General features: G+C 39.9%; 1 long non-coding RNA gene across 1 annotated transcript; it reads right to left on the bottom strand.

Moving 5' to 3' along the window:
- Positions 1-1,278: 1,278 nt before the first annotated feature.
- LOC143259480 (uncharacterized) lies at positions 1,279-23,759 on the bottom strand. Its single transcript, XR_013033417.1, has 3 exons — positions 23,575-23,759; positions 15,442-15,586; positions 1,279-1,884 (listed from the first exon to the last, which is right to left on the bottom strand). It is a non-coding gene; the product is annotated as an uncharacterized LOC143259480 (long non-coding RNA).
- Between the last annotated feature and the right edge of the window lie 266 nt (positions 23,760-24,025).

The following is a 24,025-nucleotide window of genomic DNA, read 5'->3' on the forward strand; positions in this document are numbered from 1 at the left end:
ATAATTATACAAGATATTTGTTTCTCGCCATCAAATTTTCCATTCAACTTATGAAATTTTCTAACTGACTGTACACAATATAAAATAATTGAATCACTTATAGTAGATTGCATGACTTCCTAGGAAACGGAAGTCTGACATGTAGTACACAAGAGTGTACAATAAATGACAAGATATCTTTAATACCGTATACACACTTGGAAAATTCACCGTAACAAGTCAATATAAAACACATATACTCAAAGCTAAGATAATAAGTATAGTAAAACGTACAATCGCAAAAGTACCTGAAATTAAAGAAATATTAAAAGTATTCGCAAGACATATAAGCGTTGCCACCATTTTCTCTATTTAAAAACAATGTCTCACCTGTTTTTTATGGTATTATATTTCGCTGAAGTGACTAATATACAGTATGCTCTCATTACATAAGGAATAGAGCACGATGTCCTGGTATGCCTTCTTTTCAAGTCATCGTTCAAGTAACAGGGTTTAAATATTTGGGTGACCGTTATTGGCAGAAAAATAGATGCAGTTCTTGCACAAAGTAGCAAAATTTCTTAAGGTCAGCATAAAGTGATACTATAATTCATTTCTGTTGACAAATTTGTACATACCATAAATGTATAAAGACCCACAGTCTAGTTATTACATATAAAATATTCAAATAAAAAAATTGGTTGAAATATGTTTCAACTGGGATTTTATTAAGTAGTATACTGACACCACAAAATTTTGGCTCACTTAGAAGTTTTGTTGTTTTGAATTTAAAAGTCAATGCAATAATAAACAAATTGATAAAAGAAATAGAATATACCAAAGAGTTATAAAGTAATATAAATTCATTGCGTGAATCCTTTCGAAAATTCCTATTGACAAAGTGAATGTTGAAACATCCAGAAATAAGATAAGAAGTATAATGCATTTTTATGAATGCACACGATTTCTTTGAATCATGTTTATTTCCATTTTGCTAATTCACACCGTGTGCAACGAAACATCAATAAAAAAAATACACCGAAACAAAAAAATATGTTATACACGTTTCTGTCGTTCGAACGCGATAAAACTGAATTTCTCTTTCCACGTCAATAACCGTGTGCCCTAAATTTTTCAAAACATTGTTCAGACCTGGAATCTACGCTTTCGCGGAACCACTTCATTCGACAAGATTGGAGAGGTCTATACGTAAACAAAAATGAATCTAAAATGATTGTGTACACGGATCCATTCATGGTATCACAATAAATAAAACTAATAAAAAAAAGAAACTGAAAATTCTTGACGGTTGATCTGGATCATTAATTTATTAACTCTATAAAAAGTATAGATATTATGCTGAATTGGTATTTAAATGACTTATCGTTCGACGCTACAAAATACGCAAAAACAAAACGTGTTTTTTACTCTCGATCTGATTTTCGACATGCACATTGTAATAGATTTCCACATCACGAGTTTATTCACAATTTTTTGCTTCACATATACAAGGTAGTCCAGAATTTCTCTTACAACCGGAAAGTTGTAGATATACCTTAGATGGTTTAAAGTAACTTTTTAGTTAGCGAAAATGTTGATTACAGCTTCGTTAACAAGTTATTAACGAAAAACACGAACCAATCAGAGTAATTACTACTAATTAGTAGGTGCAAGGTCACGAGCTTGATACGACATTGGACACGAAGGTGAAGCATCAGCCGTACTCGCCCCCTGATTGGTTCCTGTTTTTTCGTTAATAAATTGTAAAGCCGCGTAGGAAATTTTCGCAAAGGAGAAAGTTATTTCAAATCATCTCAGACATCATACATTTTCAGTTTTAACGAGACTTTTGGGGCACTCTGTACAAGAAAAAATAATTTCCTCTTCTTCTCTTTCTCGAATGATCTGTAAAATCGTTTAAGACACAACTGATCTAGAAGTGCAATCACGGTGTTGAACAATATAAAACTTGAAGTAGCATTGTTGCAATATACACAGTGCGACAAATAAGTTTCGAAATTCGGGCCATATCTCAGTAACTAATAGCGCAATCTATGTTTTTAAACCGGCGTTTGAAAGCTGTGACATTCCTCTTTTCGGTAGTATCAATTTTGGTTCAATCGGTTGATAAATAGCAAAGTTATAATAGTTCTCCCTGAACAACTTTCTTGTCCATGTTGAAATACTAACATAGAGCAAAGAGCAGATATTAAATTTCACACAAAACTTGGTAAAAATGCATCAGAAACATTTTTGTTGATACAGCAAGTGTATGGCATTGATTTTTTGAGTAGAGCAAATGTTTTTCTGTGGCACAAACTGTTCCGTCTTGCAACGGAATTTTCCAGCTGTGTCCGCCCGACTTTCTCCGGGACGGACTACCTTTCTTCAATCCCTAAAAAACAGTTTATTTACGGGGAACCTTCGGTGCAGCGTGGCAAATTGACGGTCCTTCAACGAACGACGTGCAATTGACAAAAGTCACGTTCGTTAGGCCTTCAATTTCGTAGAGCCTTCGCCTGCAGTTTCTAAATTTCTAATTCCTTCGAGCCGTCTCCTTTCCGGCAATAAAGTCATTTCTGCAATTTCAGATAACGCCCACTTCATCGGCAACATTTCCTTAATTTATGACAGGGTCGCCAGCACGCATCCCTTCGGTCGCCCTTTCCGGGATTTCTTGCTACCTGTGACACTGGGTACGACCGGGACTCCTAAGGTCCCTTTCCACCTCGCGATCAACCAATGATCTTCAAGTTTTCTCTCGGCGAGAAACATATAAAAACGAGAACTCTTGACCACCTCGGTCAGTCATTTTTTACTCCTGCGTAACCTCGTTCATATCGCTTCAACGTCGCTCGTCACTCTAGTCTACGTCTCGTTCAGTCTATAAATTCACGATCTATTAAGTAAAACAGTTATTCATTTTTAAGTAAACGGACAACGATATCGTCCTGTTCCGTCGCGCAGCGTAGTCGGACTTACAACCCGATAGATAGTTAATATCGCGGAATAACGATATCAGGTGCTCACACGACGCACCTCTACATTTTGGTCGTTCGAGCCGGATTTCGCGACCTGTGGACGACCTTAGACGTGAATTCCACGTTAACAACGAAATTATTGTGTTGTGGTGATTCATCGTTCTAAGCCATGGCCACAGAAAGCTCACAGCACGTCAAGATTCTACGTCAAAAGAGAGGCGGCATCAAAACGCAACTGACACTGTTCGAAAAGTACCTACGAACGTATCAGGATGCTCCCAACCACACCGCTTTAACCTACAGGCTACAGCGCCTAAAGGAGGTCTATGGGGCGTACGACGACATCCAAGCCGAGTTGGAAGTCCTTCAAGAAGGCGTAGACCAAGAGGAAGAACGCAGCACCATGGAAGAACGGTATATGGAAGCAGTTATTCAAGCCGAAATACTGCTATCAACAGCCGCCAACACTGTTGGTCAACGAGACTCCCCAGTCTCCACGCAAGGATCTGGACCATTCGTCAAGCTGCCCAAGGCAGACCTGCCACGCTTCGACGGAAGATTCGAAGGATGGTTGTCATTCAAGGACAAATTCTCCTACATGATCGACAGTCAGGAGAGCCTGTCCAATGTACAAAAATTGCAATATTTGCAATCAGCGGTATCTGGTGAAGCAGCCAGGGTCATCGGAGCAATGGCAACCACTGGGCCCAACTATACACAAGCATGGCGACTGTTAGAAGAAACGTATGCCAACGAACGACTAATCGTCACGCGGCATGTGGATCTTCTAGTGCAAGCAGCGCCTGTAGCCAAGGAAACTGCTGCTACCTTGAGAGAATTCGTGAACCACGTGCAACAACATCTTCGGTCCCTCAAAACTCTCGAGGTTCCAGTAGAGCATTGGGACACTCTCCTGCTGTCCATATTGTTGCCCAAGCTCACGCAACAAATCAGGCTAACTTTCGATCACACCCGCAAGGACAACGAGCTGCCGAAAATCGGAGGGTTGATGAAGTTCCTCACACAACGAGCGAGAAGCCTGGAGACGACATCAGTCGCCTCGGATCCAGCTTTGACTGCTTCACCAACGAAGAAGAAGCCATCTTCACCGACCTTATCAAGGCGACAATTTCCTAAGCCGAGAAATTCTTCGCCAAACAAGCCATCCAAGGTGTTTGCAACAAATACTAAAAGCTTTAAAACCGAGTGTTCCTACTGCAAACGCAGCGGGCACTACATCAGCCGATGCGAAGGTTTCCACGCGCATCCAGTCGGTGAAGCGGGCATCTTTGTGCTCCAACTGCTTGCGCCAGGGGCACACGTCTGAGCAGTGCAACGCGTCAGGCTGCCGAATTTGTGATGAAAATCACAATACGCTACTGCACGTTCCACGAACTCCAAGAGGTTCACCATCTCGAAGGTCGACGGACAACGCACTTGAAGCCTCGACCAGTCCGGCATGACCAGCGTCCGAGATCCATGGATGCACTGCTCTCTCCGCTCAGTCAGCATCCAACCAGCTGATGACCACCGCAATACTACAAGTCTATGACAACCTCAACTAGTTAACAAGATGCAGAACGCTGTTGGACACGTGTTCAACTGCAAACTTCATCACGGAACGGCTGGCGTCAAGGCTCCAGCTACGCAAGAAGAAATGCTCAACGTCCATTACAATATTAAATCAACTCACGACGTCGAGTATTTCCTCGCTCACGGCAACGATCCGATCGAAGTCCGGCGGATTCGAGAAAACTCTGGAATTTCTCGTTATCCCCCACATCTCGGAGAAGGAGCCACAACAACACATCGACCGGAGCTCTATCCAGATACCAGCAAATCTTCAACTTGCTGATCCAGAATTCCACAAGCCAGCCCCAGTCGACATGCTACTGGGGACTGGCATAACACTTTCGCTGCTCAGCGTCGGGCAAATCGACCTTTCACCTCGCAATGGACCTGAGCTTTTTCTGCAAAAGACCCAATTGGGGTGGGTGATTGGTGGCAGTGTTAGTTCTACAACAAGCCGAGAACAACAACGACCAACGCCTTCCTCCATCAAATCCACGCAGCAGAAAAGAAATGCAGTTCCACAAGTCACCGACGAGTCAGCATCTCCAACGAGCAGAGAGGCAGACGATTCGCCAAACGATGCCACGCAGCCAACCAACAACAAGGGAGTGCAGTCTTCAGCGAACCAAGAAAAACCCCCCAAGCGGACTTGTCACGTCACTCAACTTGAGTTCGACGTAAGGAGATTCTGGGAGATCGAAGAAGGACCATCTACGCGTCATCTCTCCTCAGAAGAACTGGCCTGCGAGGAGCATTTTCAGCGCAACGTGCAACGGGACGACACCGGCCGATATATCGTCGCACTACCATTTAAAAGGGATTCAGCTTGTCTCGGACATTCCCATAACAGAGCTCTCAAACATTTCAGCTCACTACAACGACGATTCAAACGAGATCCAGCCTTCAAAAATCAATATGCCGCAGTCATGCAAGAATACCTGGATCTCGGTCACATGTCCGAAGACACTGACCCAAACAACAACCATGGGTTTTTCCTGCCTTATCATGCAGTCGTGAAGGAAACCAGCATGACTACCAAACTTCGTGTGGTCTTCGACGGCTCGGCAAAAACCGACACAGGGGTTTCTCTCAATGAAGCTCTCATGGTCGGACCAACCATTCAGGAGGATCTTTTCTCGCATATTCTTCGGTTTCGACTTCACAATTACGTCCTTACCGGAGATATCGAGAAAATGTATCGGCAGTTCCTTCTACGCGAGGAAGACAGGAAATTTCAACGGGTCATCTGGACCAATCCAGGAAGCAAAGTGAAAACCTTCAGACTCAACACCGTCATCTTCGGTTTATCTCCGGCTCCATTTCTAGCCACGAATGTCGATGTCTTTAACACACGATGTCTTTAACAACTTGCCGAAGACGAAGGACATCGATTCAAGTATGCGGGACACATCGTGAGACGCGACTTGTACGTTGACGACCTGTTGACCGGAGCAGCCACCGTAGAAGAGACCATCAGCATCCGGGACGAAGTTATTGACTTGTTGCATCACGCAGGTCTTAACATTCGTCAATGGGCATCAAACTGTCCCACCATCTTTCAAGGACTTCCGGAAGGCAGTGTCAACGTCAAGCTCGAAGCCCACGATGACAAAACATTAAAGACTCTCGGCGTGGCATGGAATTCCCTCGAAGATTCCATAGTCTACTCAGTGACACCGATCGCTGTCGATACGAGAGTCACCAAGAGGACGATTCTCTCTAACATTGCCAAAATTTTTTATCCACTGGGATTACTTGGTCCAGTTATCATCACTGCCAAGCTGATCATGCAAAAATTGTGGCAAGTCAAATTGGATTGGGATGAATCCGTTCCTCACAACATACATTCCACATGGATAAATTACTGCTCACAACTCAATCTATTGAACAACATGGCCTTCCCACGACCAATTCTTCTGTCGGACGTTGCAGCCACTCAACTCCATGGATTTTGCGACGCCAGCGAGATTGGCTATGGAGCGTGCATTTATCTGCGATCCAGCAACGCCAACGGCCAAATTCAATCCAGATTGTTGTGTGCAAAATCTCGTGTAGCTCCTCTCAAGTCAATCACCTTACCACGCCTCGAGCTCTGCGGCGCACAATTATTGGTCAAATTGTATGCCACCGTCCTTAATTCAATTCACGTGAGAATTGACCAAACAATATTCTGGACCGATTCAACGATCACCCTCCATTGGATCAACTCTTCCCCACACTTGCTAAAAGCATTTGTAGCGAATCGAGTTTCCGATATCCAAACGAAGACATCGAGCAATATGTGGAGACACGTGCTGTCTAAGGACAATCCTGCCGATGCTATATCACGCGGTCAACTGCCCGTTGAGTTTATCCAAAACTCCGTTTGGAAACACGGTCCAAGTTGGCTATCGCAAGACGAATCCTTCTGGCCTCAGCTCAAACTCCCTTCCTTGGACATGCTACCGGAGATCAGAAGTAAAACATGTCTACTCACAACGACAGCAGCTTTGTGTGAGATACTGCAGCGGTATTCATCGATCACCAAATTGCAACGAATCGTTGCATACTGCCTCCGATTCAAACCGGACAACCGCTTCAAGGGACCTGTGTCAGCCGAGGAATTGAACACTGCCAACAAAACCATACTCCGTTTGACACAACGAGAATGCTTCGCCGAAGGGATGCAAGATTTATCTCAAGGTCGCAGGGTTCACCGCAAGAGCAAACTCAACACGCTGGACCCATTCCTCGATCGAGACGGCGTCATACGAGTGGGAGGACGTTTGAAGCATGCAGACATCCCATATTCCCAACAACATCCGATCGTGCTTCCCAAATCGCACCATTTGACAACGCTCATTTTGCGAAACGAACATCTACGCAGCATGCACGCTGGTGTCCAAGCCACGCTGTACAGTACCCGACAATGATACTGGCCACTCGATGGCAGAAACCAAACAAGGAAGGTCATCCGCCAGTGTATCAAATGCTACCGTGCAAATCCACCAAACACAGAATGCATGATGGGAGATCTGCCAAAAGCTCGTGTCAACGAAGATCGACCATTCAACAACGTCGGGGTCGACTACTGCGGTCCTTTCTTCGTCAAAGAGAAGAAGTTCCGCAACAGAAATCGAATCAAGGTCTACGTCGCTGTCTTTGTGTGCCTCGCTGTGAAAGCAGTACACCTGGAGCTAGTCAGCGACATGACCACCGATGGCTTCCTGGCAGCCTTACGTCGATTCACTGCTCGACGAGGGAAATGTCATGCCATCTATTCCGACAACGGAACGAATTTCGTTGGAGCAAATAGAGAGCTCAAAGAAATTCACCAACTGCTGAGCTCACAGGAGCATCAACGCAAGGTGGATGCCTACTTGACCAACGAAGGGATCAACTGGCATTTCATTCCACCAAGGTCACCAAACTTCGGAGGTTTATGAGAAGCGGCAGTGAAGTCGTTCAAACACCACATGAGATGAGTTATAGCCAACGAATTGCTGACTTTTGAAGAACTCAACACCTTCATCATCGAAATCGAAGCAATTCTCAACTCAAGGCCTCTCACTCCATTGTCTTCGGATCCGAACGATCTTTGTGCTCTAACTCCAGGACATTTCTTAATCGGCAGCGCACTCAACACATTACCGGAGGTCGACTTCACAACCACTCCATCGAACAAACTCTCCATCTCTGGCAATATCTCCAGAAACTCAAGCGTGATTTTTGGGCGAGATGGTATAAGGAATACCTCAATGAGCTCAACATTCGCCACAAGTGGACCAGTGGCAGCCATGACATCAAGACGGGAACGCTCGTTCTCGTCAAAGAGGACAACCTACCTCCCATGCAATGGGCCCTCGGACGGGTCCTCGAAGTCCACCCTGGTACAGACGGCATCATCCGAGCAGTCACCATCCAAACCGTGCAAGGCAATATTAAACGAAACATCAGACAACTTGCACCGTCACCAACTGATGTAGGCAGCGATTTGTAATTGATCGGAACCCTCTCAACGGGGGGGAGCATGTTCCGTCTTGCAACGGAATTTTCCAGCTGTGTCCGCCCGACTTTCTCCGGGACGGACTACCTTTCTTCAATCCCTAAAAAACAGTTTATTTACGGGGAACCTTCGGTGCAGCGTGGCAAATTGACGGTCCTTCAACGAACGACGTGCAATTGACAAAAGTCACGTTCGTTAGGCCTTCAATTTCGTAGAGCCTTCGCCTGCAGTTTCTAAATTTCTAATTCCTTCGAGCCGTCTCCTTTCCGGCAATAAAGTCATTTCTGCAATTTCAGATAACGCACACTTCATCGGCAACATTTCCTTAATTTATGACAGGGTCGCCAGCACGCATCCCTTCGGTCGCCCTTTCCGGGATTTCTTGCTACCTGTGACACTGGGTACGACCGAGACTCCTAAGGTCCCTTTCCACCTCGCGATCAACCAATGATCTTCAAGTTTTCTCTCGGCGAGAAACATATAAAAACGAAAACTCTTGACCACCTCGGTCAGTCATTTTTTACTCCTGCGTAACCTCGTTCATATCGCTTCAACGTCGCTCGTTACTCTAGTCTACGTCTCGTTCAGTCTATAAATTCACGATCTATTAAGTAAAACAGTTGTTCATTTTTAAGTAAACGGACAACAATATCGTCCTGTTCCGTCGCGCAGCGTAGTCGGACTTACAACCCGATAGATAGTTAATATCGCGGAATAACGATATCAGGTGCTCACACGACGCACCTCTACACAAACGTTGTATGGAAGACAGAGAGAGATTAGAAGATGATAATTGTGAAGGAAGGCCAATTTCAGCTCGGTCACCCGAAATGATCGAAAAAGTGCGTGATTTTATTGCAAATGATCGCAATGCTTTGGCAAAAATAAAGGAAGAGGCTTTAAACATCAGCAGAGAAACAATCCGAACCATTTTTCGTGAGAATTTGGGCAAAACGAAGGTGTGTGCAAAATTTATTCCACACACTTTGATGGATGACCAAAAATCTTTGCGTGTCAATCATTCCAAAGAAGTCGTTGCAGCCGCCAGAAATGTTCCAAATTTCCTGAAATCAATTGTTACGGGTGACGGAATATGGTGCTTTCAGTACGACCCAGAAACCAAGCGTCAAAGTGCGGAATGGAAATCGAAAGATTGGCTACAAGCCAAAAAACACGCAACGTTCCATAAAAAATCAGGACCATGCTCATTACATTCTTCGATAGCAAAGGAATTATCCAATTATTCACAGGGAATTAGTTCCAACTGGCCAAACAATTACTGGCGCATATTGTCTCGATGTTTTGAAGCGTTCGATAATCAGAATCCGTAGTATTCGACCCGAACATCGTGATCCAGAAACCTAGTGTCTGTTGCATGATTTTTGGCTCGAAATCAAGTCTATGTGTTGAATCATCCACCGTTTTCGCCTGATTTGGTCCCCTGTGGCTTCTCCCTATTCCCAAAATTTAAATTGAAGTTGAAAGGATGTTTTTTTAATGACATTTCGACCATCAAAACAGCTTCAACACGAGCGCTAAAGGCAATTCCACAAAATGAGCTAGAACACGCGTTTGAATCACTGTTGAATCGCTATTACAAGGTTGTTCCGTCACGTAGAACCTCCCGCAGACCTCTCTCGTGAAGGGTTTATGGCACGGACAAGCGTGGGTCATCTGAGGAGACGGAGGCCTTTTTTGGCAGCTGCCGAACATCCGGGCAGTGTCTCCGTCTTTTCTAATGATCGCGACGTGTCGTAAATCCAAAAGGCCCGAAAAAACCTCCCTCAATAACACTTGAGATTTTTGAACGCGTCTTGGGAAAGTTAGTCCCAACCGTCGCGGGGATGACATCTCAAGGCCCAGAGGACCTCTCCAACCACGCAATTACGTGTCGCACCCCTCTTCAAGACAAGGCCCGTGCAGGACGGTACGAGAGGGTGGTGACGAAACGTTCGGAGGACGCTGATTGGGAAATCATAATTTTCGAGAAAACCAGTCAGTGCATCCCGGCATGGAGGTGGAGGTTCCTTCAAGAATCTCAAGTGGGGAAAAGGGTATAAAAAACGCGAGCAGGCGAGGTGGTTCAGTGAGTGGTTCAGTAGTTTTTTAGCAGTATTATTATTCTTACAGTCGCCTGCAAAAACATATATTCTCGATCCGGAGTCTCACTCGTGCGTCAAACAGTCTCAATCGTTCGGAGACTCACTCGTCGCAACCGGAGACTCATTCGACTCGGGAACTTAATCGCTTATTCATTCGAAATCGGTCAATCGGACCGATAACCGTTACAAAACCGACGCGTCTTCAAACAAGTGAAGCCCGGGCCTTACAATCCCGGTAGGGTTGACGTTCGATCCCCGCGCGTCAAAAGGGCGTCGTAAAAGCACGGCGCTACATTTTTGGTCCTTCGAGCCGGATTTGGGAATCGCACCAGGACTCGAGCAGCCAGCCTTGCAGAGTATCGAGATACGTCTTCGGCAATCATTCGGTCCAGAGACGCTTCCATCACGCAAGGACATCGTACAAGGGAAGCTCATCCAAAAGGATTTGCTATTTCTTAATAAGAACGTGATCATTCCTTTCGTGATTCCCATCCACTTACATCGCATCATTTAACATGTCGACCTCAGTTGAAGACCGAGGCCAACAAATTCGCGCTCTAAAAATGAAACGCCGCTCATTCAAGTCACAAATAACGTGGCTTCGGAATTTCATTGAATCATACGTCGATTCAGAAAAGGACAGTATCAGATTAGATGATCGAATCGGTAGACTCCGCAAGTCATTCGAAAATTTTAACGCGGATCAAGATGTTCTCATGATGTTAGAAGATTTCGATGAGTCAGAGCGCGAGCGCGAAGAAGTGACTGACGCATACGACGACGTGACGGCATCAGCACTCATTCTCCAGCGATCATTCGACTCGCAGTCCCGAGAGAACAATTCCGCGCGAAATTCTCCGGTATCAACTGCATCGACGTACGCAGTCCCGGTAAATTTGCCAAAAATCGACCTTCCGAAATTCGACGGTAAAATGGAAAATTGGCTCACATTTAAGGATGCATTCAGTTCTTTAATCGACCAACAGTCCGGGCTGAACAACATACAAAAATTAAATTATCTGCGATTGTCGCTAACCGGAAAGGCAGCTTCCGCGATTCAAGCCTTCACAATATGCGACGACAATTACAACGAAGAGTGGAGTCACTTAAAGGAACTGTACGACAACGAACGCGCACTCGTATTACGCCACGCCGCGCTTTTGCGAGACACCCCAGCAATGCCCGATGATTCATCGGAATCAATCCGCGACTTGGCCAACCACGTGCAGCTTCATGTGCGATCATTGCAAGCCCTCGGTAGATCATGGGAGGATATCGCAAACGATCTATTAGCGAGTATCCTCATATCAAAAATGAGCAAGGAGACGAAGAAAACGTGGGAACGAACTCTGGCCGACACCCAAGTTCCAAAAATCGCGGACGTATTCAAATATTTGCATAACGCGTCGCATCAATGCGACGACGATGACACCGCGCCCCCAAAATCTGAGCCTCGGACGAACGCGCATCCAATCCGATCTCGTCAGGTCCCATCTCCGCGAATAAAACGCCGGACTTTCGCTACCAACAACACAAACTACAAGGTCGAGACGGCCAACGATTCGCGTTCGTCACCGTCGGATCGCGCGACCAAACGGAATTGCAACATCTGCAACGCCGGAGCGCACCCCGTGTTTCAGTGCAGCAAATTTCTGGATGCTTCGATTGTCGACCGGATCGCGATGGCACGCAAGGCGAATGTGTGCCTAAATTGTTTAAATCCCAGCCACAAAACCAACGACTGCACGGCCGGGAAATGTCGTGTATGTAACAAGCAACATAACACGAAGCTTCATCTAGATGACGATAGAAAACAATGACAAAACGCATCGCTGTCGAAGCCGCGCCGTACAAGAAATCGAAAATACAGGATCCGGAAAAGCGCTCCGTCCGTCAAGATCGCGACAAACGAATTAATGGCTACCGCAGTTGTCGACGCGTTAGACTGCGACCAAAAACCATTCGAATGTCGAACCTTGATAGACACTTGCTCGAACGCGAATTACATCACCGAAAGATTCGCGAAAAAATTACGTTTACCACAAAGGGCAGCTTCCGCAACCATCGAAGCATTGAACGACTTGAACACGCTAAGCGACAAAATCGTTTCAACCGCCATCAAATCGAAGACGTCAAGATTTCAACGAGACCTCACGTTTTTGGTAATCCCCAACATTTCGGGACCCATACCGGACACGAACATCGACCGATCTAAATTGCGAATCCCGGTCAATCTCAAATTGGCAGATCCGAATTTTCATCGTCCAGCATCCGTGGACATGTTAATAGGCACCGGCCCTTCGCTAGCCAGCCTAAGTATCGGACAAATCGACCTGTCAACATCCAACGGACCGGATCTAATTTTGCAAAAAACTCAATTCGGTTGGATCATCGGGGGGAGTGTTTTGTCTGCTTCGTCGCGCGTGAAGCACCGAACATTTGTTAGCAATCACGACTTCGACATATCGAAATTCTGGACCATCGAAGAGAACATTAATAGGCGAAACTCGGACGCAAGCCATTAATCGGTTTCTTTCGCTTGAACGCAAACTTCAGCGTGATCCGTCATTGCGCGAAGAGTATTCCGCGGTCATGAAGGAATATTTGGCGCTTGGCCACATGAGCAAGACGAAACCACAAAACGCGAATGGTTTCTACCTGCCTCCCGAGTTACCGAAACGCGGCCCTTCTACAACTGCGATGCAGATTATTGCGGACCCTTTTATATCAAGGAACGGCGCTTCCGCAATCGCACCAAATTAAAAATTTACGTTGCCGTATTCATATGTCTGGCTACCAAAGCCGTTCATCTGGAAGTTGCGAGCGATATGACGACCGAAGCGTTTATCGCGGCATTAAAACGTCTCATCGCGCGTCGAGGCATATGTCGCAACATTTATTCCGATAACGGCTCCAATTTCGTGGGAGCTAACAATGAATTACAGAAACTCCAAGAAATCTTGAAAAGGGACAACAGGGTAGAAAATTTCCTCGCGGGCAAGGGAATTACATGGCACTTCATGCCTGCCCTTTCACCACACTTCGGCGGAATATGGGAAGCCGCGGTGAAATCATTTAAACACCATGTCAAGCGAGTCGTTGGGGATGAATTGTTCACGTTCGAGCAATTCAATACATTCTTCACTGAGGTCGAAGCGATTTTGAATTCTCGCCCTTTAACTCCCCTATCCTCAGATCCTCACGATCCATTAGCCTTAACACCTGGTCACTTCTTAATTGGCAATCCATTGACGAGCTTGCCGGAAGCCGATCTCACTTCAACGCTCACGAACCGGCTGTCGAGGTGACAGCCTATCCAAAGAGTTAAGCAAGACTTTTGGACTCGGTTGCATAAGGAGTACATCAACCACCTTAACGTACGACAAAGGTGGAGCCAGGGCTCCCATGACATCCGAGAAGGCACCATCGTCGTTCTGAAAGACGACAATCTTCCACCGCTCCAGTGGCACCTGGGTCGCATCGAGAAGATTCATCCAGGGGAGGACAATGTCATCCGGGCTGTTTCCGTTCGAACATCTACCGGTGTTTACAGGCGCAATGTGAAACAGTTGGCGCCGCTACCAGTCGAGGACACCCACTAGAGACAGTCGCTATTCTTAAGTAAATTTAAGATAGCTTTAATCGAACTATAGGGCATTGAGCGATTTGTCGCTCAACGGGGGGAGCATGTTCCGTCACGTAGAACCTCCCGCAGACCTCTCTCGTGAAGGGTTTATGGCACGGACAAGCGTGGGTCATCTGAGGAGACGGAGACCTTTTTTGGCAGCTGCCGAACATCCGGGCAATGTCTCCGTCTTTTCTAATGATCGCGACGTGTCGTAAATCCAAAAGGCCCGAAAAAACCTCCCTCAATAACACTTGAGATTTTTGAACGCGTCTTGGGAAAGTTAGTCCCAACCGTCGCGGGGATGACATCTCAAGGCCCAGAGGACCTCTCCAACCACACAATTACGTGTCGCACCCCTCTTCAAGACAAGGCCCGTGCAGGACGGTACGAGAGGGTGGTGACGAAACGTTCGGAGGACGCTGATTGGGAAATCGTAATTTTCGAGAAAACCAATCAGTGCATCCCGGCATGGAGGTGGAGGTTCCTGCAAGAATCTCAAGTGGGGAAAAGGGTATAAAAAACGCGAGCAGGCGAGGTGGTTCAGTGAGTGGTTCAGTAGTTTTTTAGCAGTATTATTATTCTTACAGTCGCCTGCAAAAACATATATTCTCGATCCGGAGTCTCACTCGTGCGTCAAACAGTCTCAATCGTTCGGAGACTCACTCGTCGCAACCGGAGACTCATTCGACTCGGGAACTTAATCGCTAATTCATTCGAAATCGGTCAATCGGACCGATAACCGTTACAAAACCGACGCGTCTTCAAACAAGTGAAGCCCGGGCCTTACAACCCCGGTAGGGTTGACGTTCGATCCCCGCGCGTCAAAAAGGCGTCGTAAAAGCACGGCGCTACAAGGTTATTTAAGGTATTGAAACTGGAGGAGAATATTTTGAATAAAAAAATCGAAAAATATTCATATATTGTGTTTGAATGATGTTTTCCTGTTTTTCCAATCTCGAAACTTATTTGTCGCACTGTGTAAGCTTCGAGAACGATCGTGGTAAGCTCCACGTCACGTATGCTCCACGTGGCACGTTTCGTAACAACGCATCGCGTGCAATGCAAAAATCAGACACAAGCAACAGTATAAAGGAAGAAAATGTAAAAAGGTTCGCAAATAAAGATAGAATTGTTCAAGAAAAATAATAACGGTATTCGGAAATAATAATAATGATGTGTAAATTGCTCTCTCACCACCGCTGTTTAAGCTTGTGATCTTGCCGACGGCTGCGCTGCTTGGCGGTGGCATGGCAAAGATTGGCTGATTTGTGGTATAGTCTTGATGTTGTTGGCCAGCCTGTGGTTGACACGTCTAACAGTCATCATCGAATTCATACTCCTGTTGACAATCAAACATTTCAATTCGCATTAACCCTCCTATAGTGTTCATGAAGACTTACACAAATAGTATACGACATGCATAGAAGCGACTAAAAAAATAAGTGTACATATTCCTTTGGAAACCGCACTATGATACAAGATTCTTAAGCTTATTGTATGAAAGAATGTGATAATTAATATGGAAATACAAAGAAAAGTCAAAATGTGTTTGCAGGGTTCAATTAATTTGACTCGAATAAGGTAGAAATAAAAAAAGTTATACAGAGTGATAAAATCACTAAAGTGATCATGGTTGAACGATTCTTTATTACCGTCAGATGCACGATTCGAAATCATTTAAATACTACTTTGTCATTTTTTCATAGCTTTCGTAGTAACAGAAATAACTTAAATGTTCAATTTAAGTGAATAATATTGTATAAACCTAATATGTATATTGTATGGACAAAGATCACAGAGAAATAGGTCAGATTTGGCTTTGAAAGACTGGAGATAGTTGATGCATGCGTCGAGAGTCCCGCACAACAGCGTGGTGCGCTAACCGAGTGAACCTTATAATTCTGAACTACGATCAGATAGAGGCTCTCCGTCAACCCGGTTTCATGCCACATTGTACGTTACTGTGGAGAAATTTGTAATATTTGACAGCATACGGCCTGTCACGAGGCTTCCAAAGCAAGCCAAACATGCCAAGATGATCACCGCTGATAGATTTCCTTAAATGTCGAGAGATTTAACATTTATATCGAAAAAATAAGATCAGGTCGAGGTAGCTAGGTCATAAAGGCGGCAATGTGTATTTTTAGTTGATTACTTACTTATTTAAAGACAAAAAATTAGCTGGATTACGTAGGGAAAGTATGCGATCGATAATGCAGGCGGATAACACAGATTGTTGAGTTACCTACAATTATACACGCAAATATTCAAACATAACTTTGACTTCTACGTCATATATTTAAATAAATATACGTTGAAAGAAAAGAATTCTTTACGGTGTACTAGAGTATATAAATGTCAAAATACAAAACAATTGTCGATTTAGTATGAAACATTGCCAACATAATAAAAAAACTAAAAACACATCGAATTTCTACGCCACATAAGTATTCGAACGCCTTATAAAATTAAGTTATTAATAAAATTAAAGTTTTACAAAAATTTTTTTAAATTTGTATTACTAGTTTTATACCACTGTTGTTTAACCATACGTTTCAAGAAGTTTGACATTTAAAAATTATTGTTTACTTATGATCGATGTCATTTTATGTCTCTATTTTACATGATTTTATGTTTTGTTTATTGTATGTATTTTTTTTGTTGCAACTTGTACGACTGAATCAACTTTATGGGGGTGGACAGTCATGTATAAGATGCAAATAAATATAATTTGTCATCTTAATTTATTAATGCATCTGAAGAAATTTGTAACATTGGAATGTATTTTTGATTGATTTTTCCCATATTACATCAATATTCAAATGCATTAACAACTTAAGATAACAAAAATTGTTGTGTCGTATACATGACTTATACATTCGGTCATACAAGTTACAACAAAAAAATATACCTACTATAAACAAATGATAAAATCGTACAAAATAATGATATGAAACGACATCGATCACAAATAAATAAATTTTTAACTGTCAAAGTTTTAGAAACATATTGTTAAACAATAGAGGCATAAAACTAGTAAAAAAAATTTTTTTAATTTAATTGTATAATTTAATTTATAACTTAATTTTATAAGCCGTTCGAATATTTATACGGCGTGAAAACTTGATGTTTTTTTTTTACATTTTTCTAATTATGTAGAACAACGTTTTATACTAAATCGCAAGGTTTTTGTATTTTGACATTTAAAATACGTAAAGAATTCTTTCCCTTCAATATAACTCTAGTATTCGAATACTTTCGTGGAAGAGTGCACATAACATTCGTGAAGTCACGCCTGCTTTGGAAGCCTCGTATGTCGTGAAAAACAATATGCAGTCGACTGCAGTATAATAAAAATTCCTCTACTACAACTTAAAAGTGGACGTTCTGAGAACGGCTGTGGCATAAATCGGACTTTTAGGGAACATAATTTACCACTTCCGATCTGCTCACGTCGATAGTAAGGACTTTCAGAACTTGTTGTTAACCACTGCCCAACGCAAAGGAAGTAAAAAAGGTCAAGAAGTAGGGAACGTCGCTTCACGTTGCTCTCAATTGCTGTTACTCCTCTTTTCCTTTCTTCGCCGTTAAAATGATGGACCAAAACGCGAAATAGTTGGCTAAAAAACAATTTTTCGAAATCATAGGTATGGTTCAAATGAGTTACGATATCATTAGAGTACAATTCGATGTACAAGAAACAATAAATTAGCTAGAAAAGATAATTATAAAAATAATTTTTCAGAATTTATATGGCTTGGCTCATAATGCAGTTATGTTACGATTGTGTTTAATCTGATTGTTTGCAACACATTTGATTATTGAAAATGGTACACCTATGATTAATTAAAAAGTTATTTGTGTTGGTATAAATCCTTATGATCGTACATGAGCGTATGCACAGCTTGAAATATACAAATTTGTGAAGGAAAGATGTTGTACATGCATGCACGCTCATTTTACATGGAAACTATTCGTAGATGTGCCTAAAACAATATTTAAAAAGAAAATCTTGCTCATGTTTGCAGAAAAAATAACATATGCTAGTATGGTATACATAACCAATTATTGTACTTTTATTAATTTTATTTGAGTAAACTATTTCTCTCTTATGTATTTGAAAAATATACGATACGATAAATACCAATGATTTAGTTATTGTTAATTTTTCTAATAAGGTTCTCATTTGCAACGGTAAAATTGCTGAATCTCTTTATTGTATACAGTGGCGAGCAAAAACGTAAGCACACAACGCGTTACATTACTGATTAATCGAATAATACTAATATATTTTACATTAAATAATTCGATAAATGGAATCAAAATTTTCATTTCAAATGAAAAATTAAGTAACAATATTTAGTAACAATAATATACAATAAATTTAAGGTAAATAGATATGCGATGCCATGTTTATAGTTTTGCACGCTGCCTAAGATCTAAAGGAAGTTATAATAACAGAGGTCGATCCGAATTGTAAACAAACATACTTATACCTGAATGTTGCTATAAACTGTGACATTCAGGAAACGTTAATTCGGTTCAGTAATTTGTTTTGAAATAAAAAGGCAATATGAAACCGTTAAGTGAAAATAAAAAAAATTCTATTATTTCGTTATGTAATAAAAGATATTCTTTACGACAAATCACTCAAGCATGTCAAGTATCTCATGCAGTTGTTGAGAAAATAAGAAAAAGTTAAATGTGTGCTCCGTCAACAAGTAAACATAGAAATCCGCAACTTGTTCCTGATTGAGGTGCTCGTGAAATTGCATACATTATTCACTTAGATTTTCAGAAATCGTTACTCGAAAACTTGATATAATTGGCACAAAGTGAATAGTTTGTCGTGCTTTAAAAAAAATTAGATTAAAAGCACGGAGGTGTTTCGATCATGTGTTAGAGGTGTTTAGTTAAAATAGGGTGTATGATGCGTAAAGAGCAACAATACATAAGCATTCTAGAAAGTCATCTACCTATATTTATAAAATCTAATCAGAAACAAATTGTATACCATCATGGCAGAGATCCAAAACACACGACGAAATTAGAAACAAAATTGGATCGCAAACCAAAATATTCTGCATTGGAATGACCTACTCACAATCTCAATATCAATTACGAATGAGAATTTATGATCGATTGTGAAAGTGAAACTGACACAGTACGAAGAACCTCAGTTAGATATAATCGAACAAGTATATAACAAGTGTGGTACAACATTGAGCCAGAAATTATCCATGATTTGATAAATCAATAGCTAGTAACACAAAGAAAAAAGGACACAATATTATTTTAGTACCCCTATGTAAAAAAAATATTGTTATTCATAAAAGAGGTTGATCATTTTTCATTTAAAATAATCAACTAATAATTTTGATTACCTTTATCCAATTATTTCCTGTGAAATATAATAGTATTGCCTAATTAATCAATAATGTAACGTCGTGTGCTTACGCTTTTACTCGTCACTGAAAGTGGGAATGTTTGATAAAGTAACTATACTAAACTTTTTTCATAGTTGAAAAGTTGAAAATCCATAACTTATATTGTATGTCTAGAAAGATTTTAACAGTGATTTCCTGTGAAATAAATATTCAGTACAAAGAATTTCAAAATTATCGTTTAGATACTGAAAAATTGTTCGTGCACTTACTGTACGGGACGAAATTAATGTAAAATTAACGTAATTTTTATTTATTTTACATTACGACCAAGGATCAAGGTTTTGTTTCTATACAGGAAAAATACCACTATAGACATACACAAATGAAATAGAATTGAATTTCGCCAGTCTAAACAATTTTACTTGAAGGAAAATAATTTTTATGGAAGTACAGTGAATCAACATAATAGCACATTTAACTAAAAATTATATGTAGCAATAAGTCAACAATTGATATTAATGCTTCATATTTTGTGGCTCCTCCTTATACAGTTTTTTAGCAGTATTTTGTTCTAATTTCTCCTACTCATGTTGAATACATTTTATTTTATTCGGTAATGATTTGAAATTGTCCTATATCCTTGCATGAACCTACAGCTAGGTTAAAGATTTCCACAACAATTTTCAATGATGCGACCTTGCTAGCGAATCCAAAACGCGACTTTTTTCTCGAGAAAAGTACTGTTTTACTGCTTTCGCAGTATGTGATGTTATAAGCGATATGTACTCCCCTCCAAAAGTATTAGGACACTCATAGAAAATTAAATAAATTTGAAAAATCGATAGAAAGTTGTTATAATTTCTTCAATTTATTTCAAAGTTAATTGTATTAAACTGTAAGAAGTACATACATATACATATATCTACATATTTCTTGCATTATAATAAAAATATTCTTAAAGATAAAATTGATATTAAATAGGAATTAATAAATAATAATTAAAATTAATATTTTCAAGTAAAAAAATCTCCTTATTTAATAATTCAATTACATAACTAAAAGGTTGTAAAATTCCTAAAATCCCCATATCCTTATTACGTCCCTAACGATTTTGGATATATCCTAAAACTTTCCGTTCAAATAAAGTTAAAAATGCTAGTCTTATTATTATTATTATTATTATTAATAATAAAAAAAGCAAACAATTATAAAATACTATCTTTTTTAAAATTATTGTCTAAATATTATTATGTAATCAAATTCTAAATTTAATGTACTTTTTCTGTCAAGATAAATTATTATATATAATAATAATAGTTTAATATATATAATTAGACCTTTCGTACAAAAATATAGAAATCAGATTAAAGATAGAGACCGATTTGGCTTACACAGATCTGTACTCAAATCATGTAAGATATTAAAAGTCGGACAGACTTAATATTTAAAATTCTACATTTTAAATAATTCTTAATTCATAATCGAGCTCACAAACATCATTATTAATATGACCTCTCAAGATATGATGGTGTTATCCATCAGCTAATTTATCTATTTATCCATATTATTAAAAAAAAATATTTTCTTAGTTACAAACATTGATTACTGTTATCAACAGATGTTACTGTCATAAATTTTAATTAAATTAAAAAATTCTACATAGTCTTCTCGTTCACAAATTCTATACTTCAGTATTTTAACTTAAAATTTAATTTATTTTTTTCATGTAAGGCAGTTTATATTTCATAAACCCCTTTATTCCCGCCTTTAATTAAAAGACAAATGATTATGCTACCTTCGTACAATTAAAATACTGCAAGCTATTTACTCATCATTGAGTAGGACTCACATTAAATTTTAAACTAAAGCACATGTTTTTGTTAACCAGGTGAATATAATTATTTTGCCGAATTACTTCATATTATTTATTTATTTATTATTATATTTTATTTATAATTAATTTACTAATTTAATCATTATATTTATACATAATGTTATTAAATATTTTTTTCTATAAGATATATTAAATTTAAAATTATATCTCAAATTAATTAATTAAATTTTATGACGAATTATATACCTGTGAAATAAATACGTATATATATTTTTTATTTATTTATTTAAATATTATATTCTTTTTATATTATATATTTAAATATTACATTAAATTTAAAAGTATTATACCTATATCCTAATGTGAAATATCAATTATTTACAGGTTCCTCTAATACAAATATAAAAGTCGTCAAATTATTTAATTTTAATAATTTACATTTAATTATTAACTTTTATATTATTATTTTATATTTATATTATAAATATTTTACCATAATTACACAATTTTATTTAATATAATACTTTATTTACACCATTAAAATTTTAAAAATTACAGAAATTAATTTGTAATAATAGTTTAACCGCCAATGCTGGCATTAAATTAAGCACTTTTAAATATCTAACTCAAATTCTCATTTAAATATTAAATCTAATTTTTTTATGTTATTTTATTAATGGAATTCAAATTTTTAATCAATTTTAATAATTGAACTAAAGCAATCCACTATTTAACTAGATCTTTGTAAACAAACAATACAAATTTATAAAATCTCAAAGTCACAACTTTAAATTTACAATAAATATTGATTTACGCTAATATTATTACAATAACAATCAAACAAAACAAAATTTAATATTTAATTTTATATAAATTACTTAATTAAAATTATTATAAAAATTACTTTAAACAATTATCCCTCAAATAAATATTATTAAAGAATTTTTATTATTTATATTATTTTATATTTATGTTATTTATATATTTTTATAATGTATAGTACATATTTATATTATTTTTCAGCCATATCTGTGTGGCAGCTGTTTCCGCAGTCTCCATCTAATTAAAGCAGGATTTCGGAGGAAATTTATAGAATTTTATTTGTAACACAACTATGACAATATAGGGTAACAATAAAGTATAAAGTAAACAAAAACAAACATTGAAAATATACTTATACTTACAAGAAAATAAAATAATAGAATATAAAACATACTTATACTAACATTATACTTATGTTTCAATTTATTTTTAAAATATTATAACATTTTATTAGTTGCGATGGAATTCGTTAAAACATTTTAAACATAATTGGGTAAGTCTGGACACTCAGGACAATAAATTATAGTCTTTTGCAAATTTTTTTTTGCTTTGTGGCGCCGGGGAAAACTCTACCGATTAACGCTGGGCGTTTAACGTGTTAAACGCAAAGGAGAAGCCACAGAATATTAAGCATTAAATATCATTTTGGCCCATTATATTTCCATAAAAAGTTTTTTTTTAAGTAAAATTATTTAGACCGGTAAAATTCAATTCTACTTCATTTGTTTTGGTTATTTGATGTCGTCCCTATTTCGCAAATCCTAGAACGCGGTCGAGGACAAATCCGAAGGCGAAGTGTCGCGATTTTTTTACGGTAATGGTACGACAGGATTACAATTTAACGGTCAAATTCGTTAGCGGTACGAAACATAATACGGTTTGCTCGCACGCAGTATTGCAAAACACACAGGAGCATGGTAACAGTCGAGGCAAGGTCGATACACACTCGTCAACACATTGCAAGAATTCCCGATATCTTCCTAACTAGAGAATTCGAAATTCGTTCAACAGAGTCGCGAAGTGGTCAGGAATCTCCGTCCTAACTGAAAAAAATAGAATAGAGAAATAGCGGCAATCGTTAGACCTCCCTGCGACGCAAAGTCCCCGAGAAAATCTTCCGAGCGCGATAGAAACGACACAAAATCCGTCAAAGGTTTCTAGCGGTGGAACAAACGACAACGTGAGGCGTGACTCACCTCCACGTTCACAAAATTATGAACTCTTTCGCACCTACTTCCAAGCCACTTCGCGAAAATCAACGAAATAACAATAATTGCGACTTACAGTTCCACAATCCCCCGCTTCCTCGTTTCCTCATGATCTCCGATCCTGCGATTCAGCTTCTGACGCACTCTATTATCAGGACCCTCCACAGCTGTGGTCCTCCACGCCCGCACTACATTATTTGTAGTTCCCTAACAGTACTTTGCGACTATTCGGGATTCTAACACACGCGTTTACAACGGTAGTTCACTCGACAGTGAATCTTTGCGACTTTTGGCGACGACGAGAGCCGATCCTTTGTGCTCCCCACCCTACTCATTACCAGGTCTTAGCTGCGATTGGCCTGTCTAATCATGTGATACGAAAATTCGACAGGACTGTCTCAAGGAACGCGGTTAGCCCAAGCCGATTCAGGCTTTACAAATGTGATTGCTCCCGGTGACCTGGGGAGATCCGGTATCTTCTCAGGGCACCTCCACATCACCCACATAAGAATCTTAATCGGCTTTTC

This window comes from Megalopta genalis, chromosome 5 (genome assembly GCF_051020955.1).
Source record: "Megalopta genalis isolate 19385.01 chromosome 5, iyMegGena1_principal, whole genome shotgun sequence".
Lineage (NCBI taxonomy): Eukaryota > Metazoa > Arthropoda > Insecta > Hymenoptera > Halictidae > Megalopta > Megalopta genalis.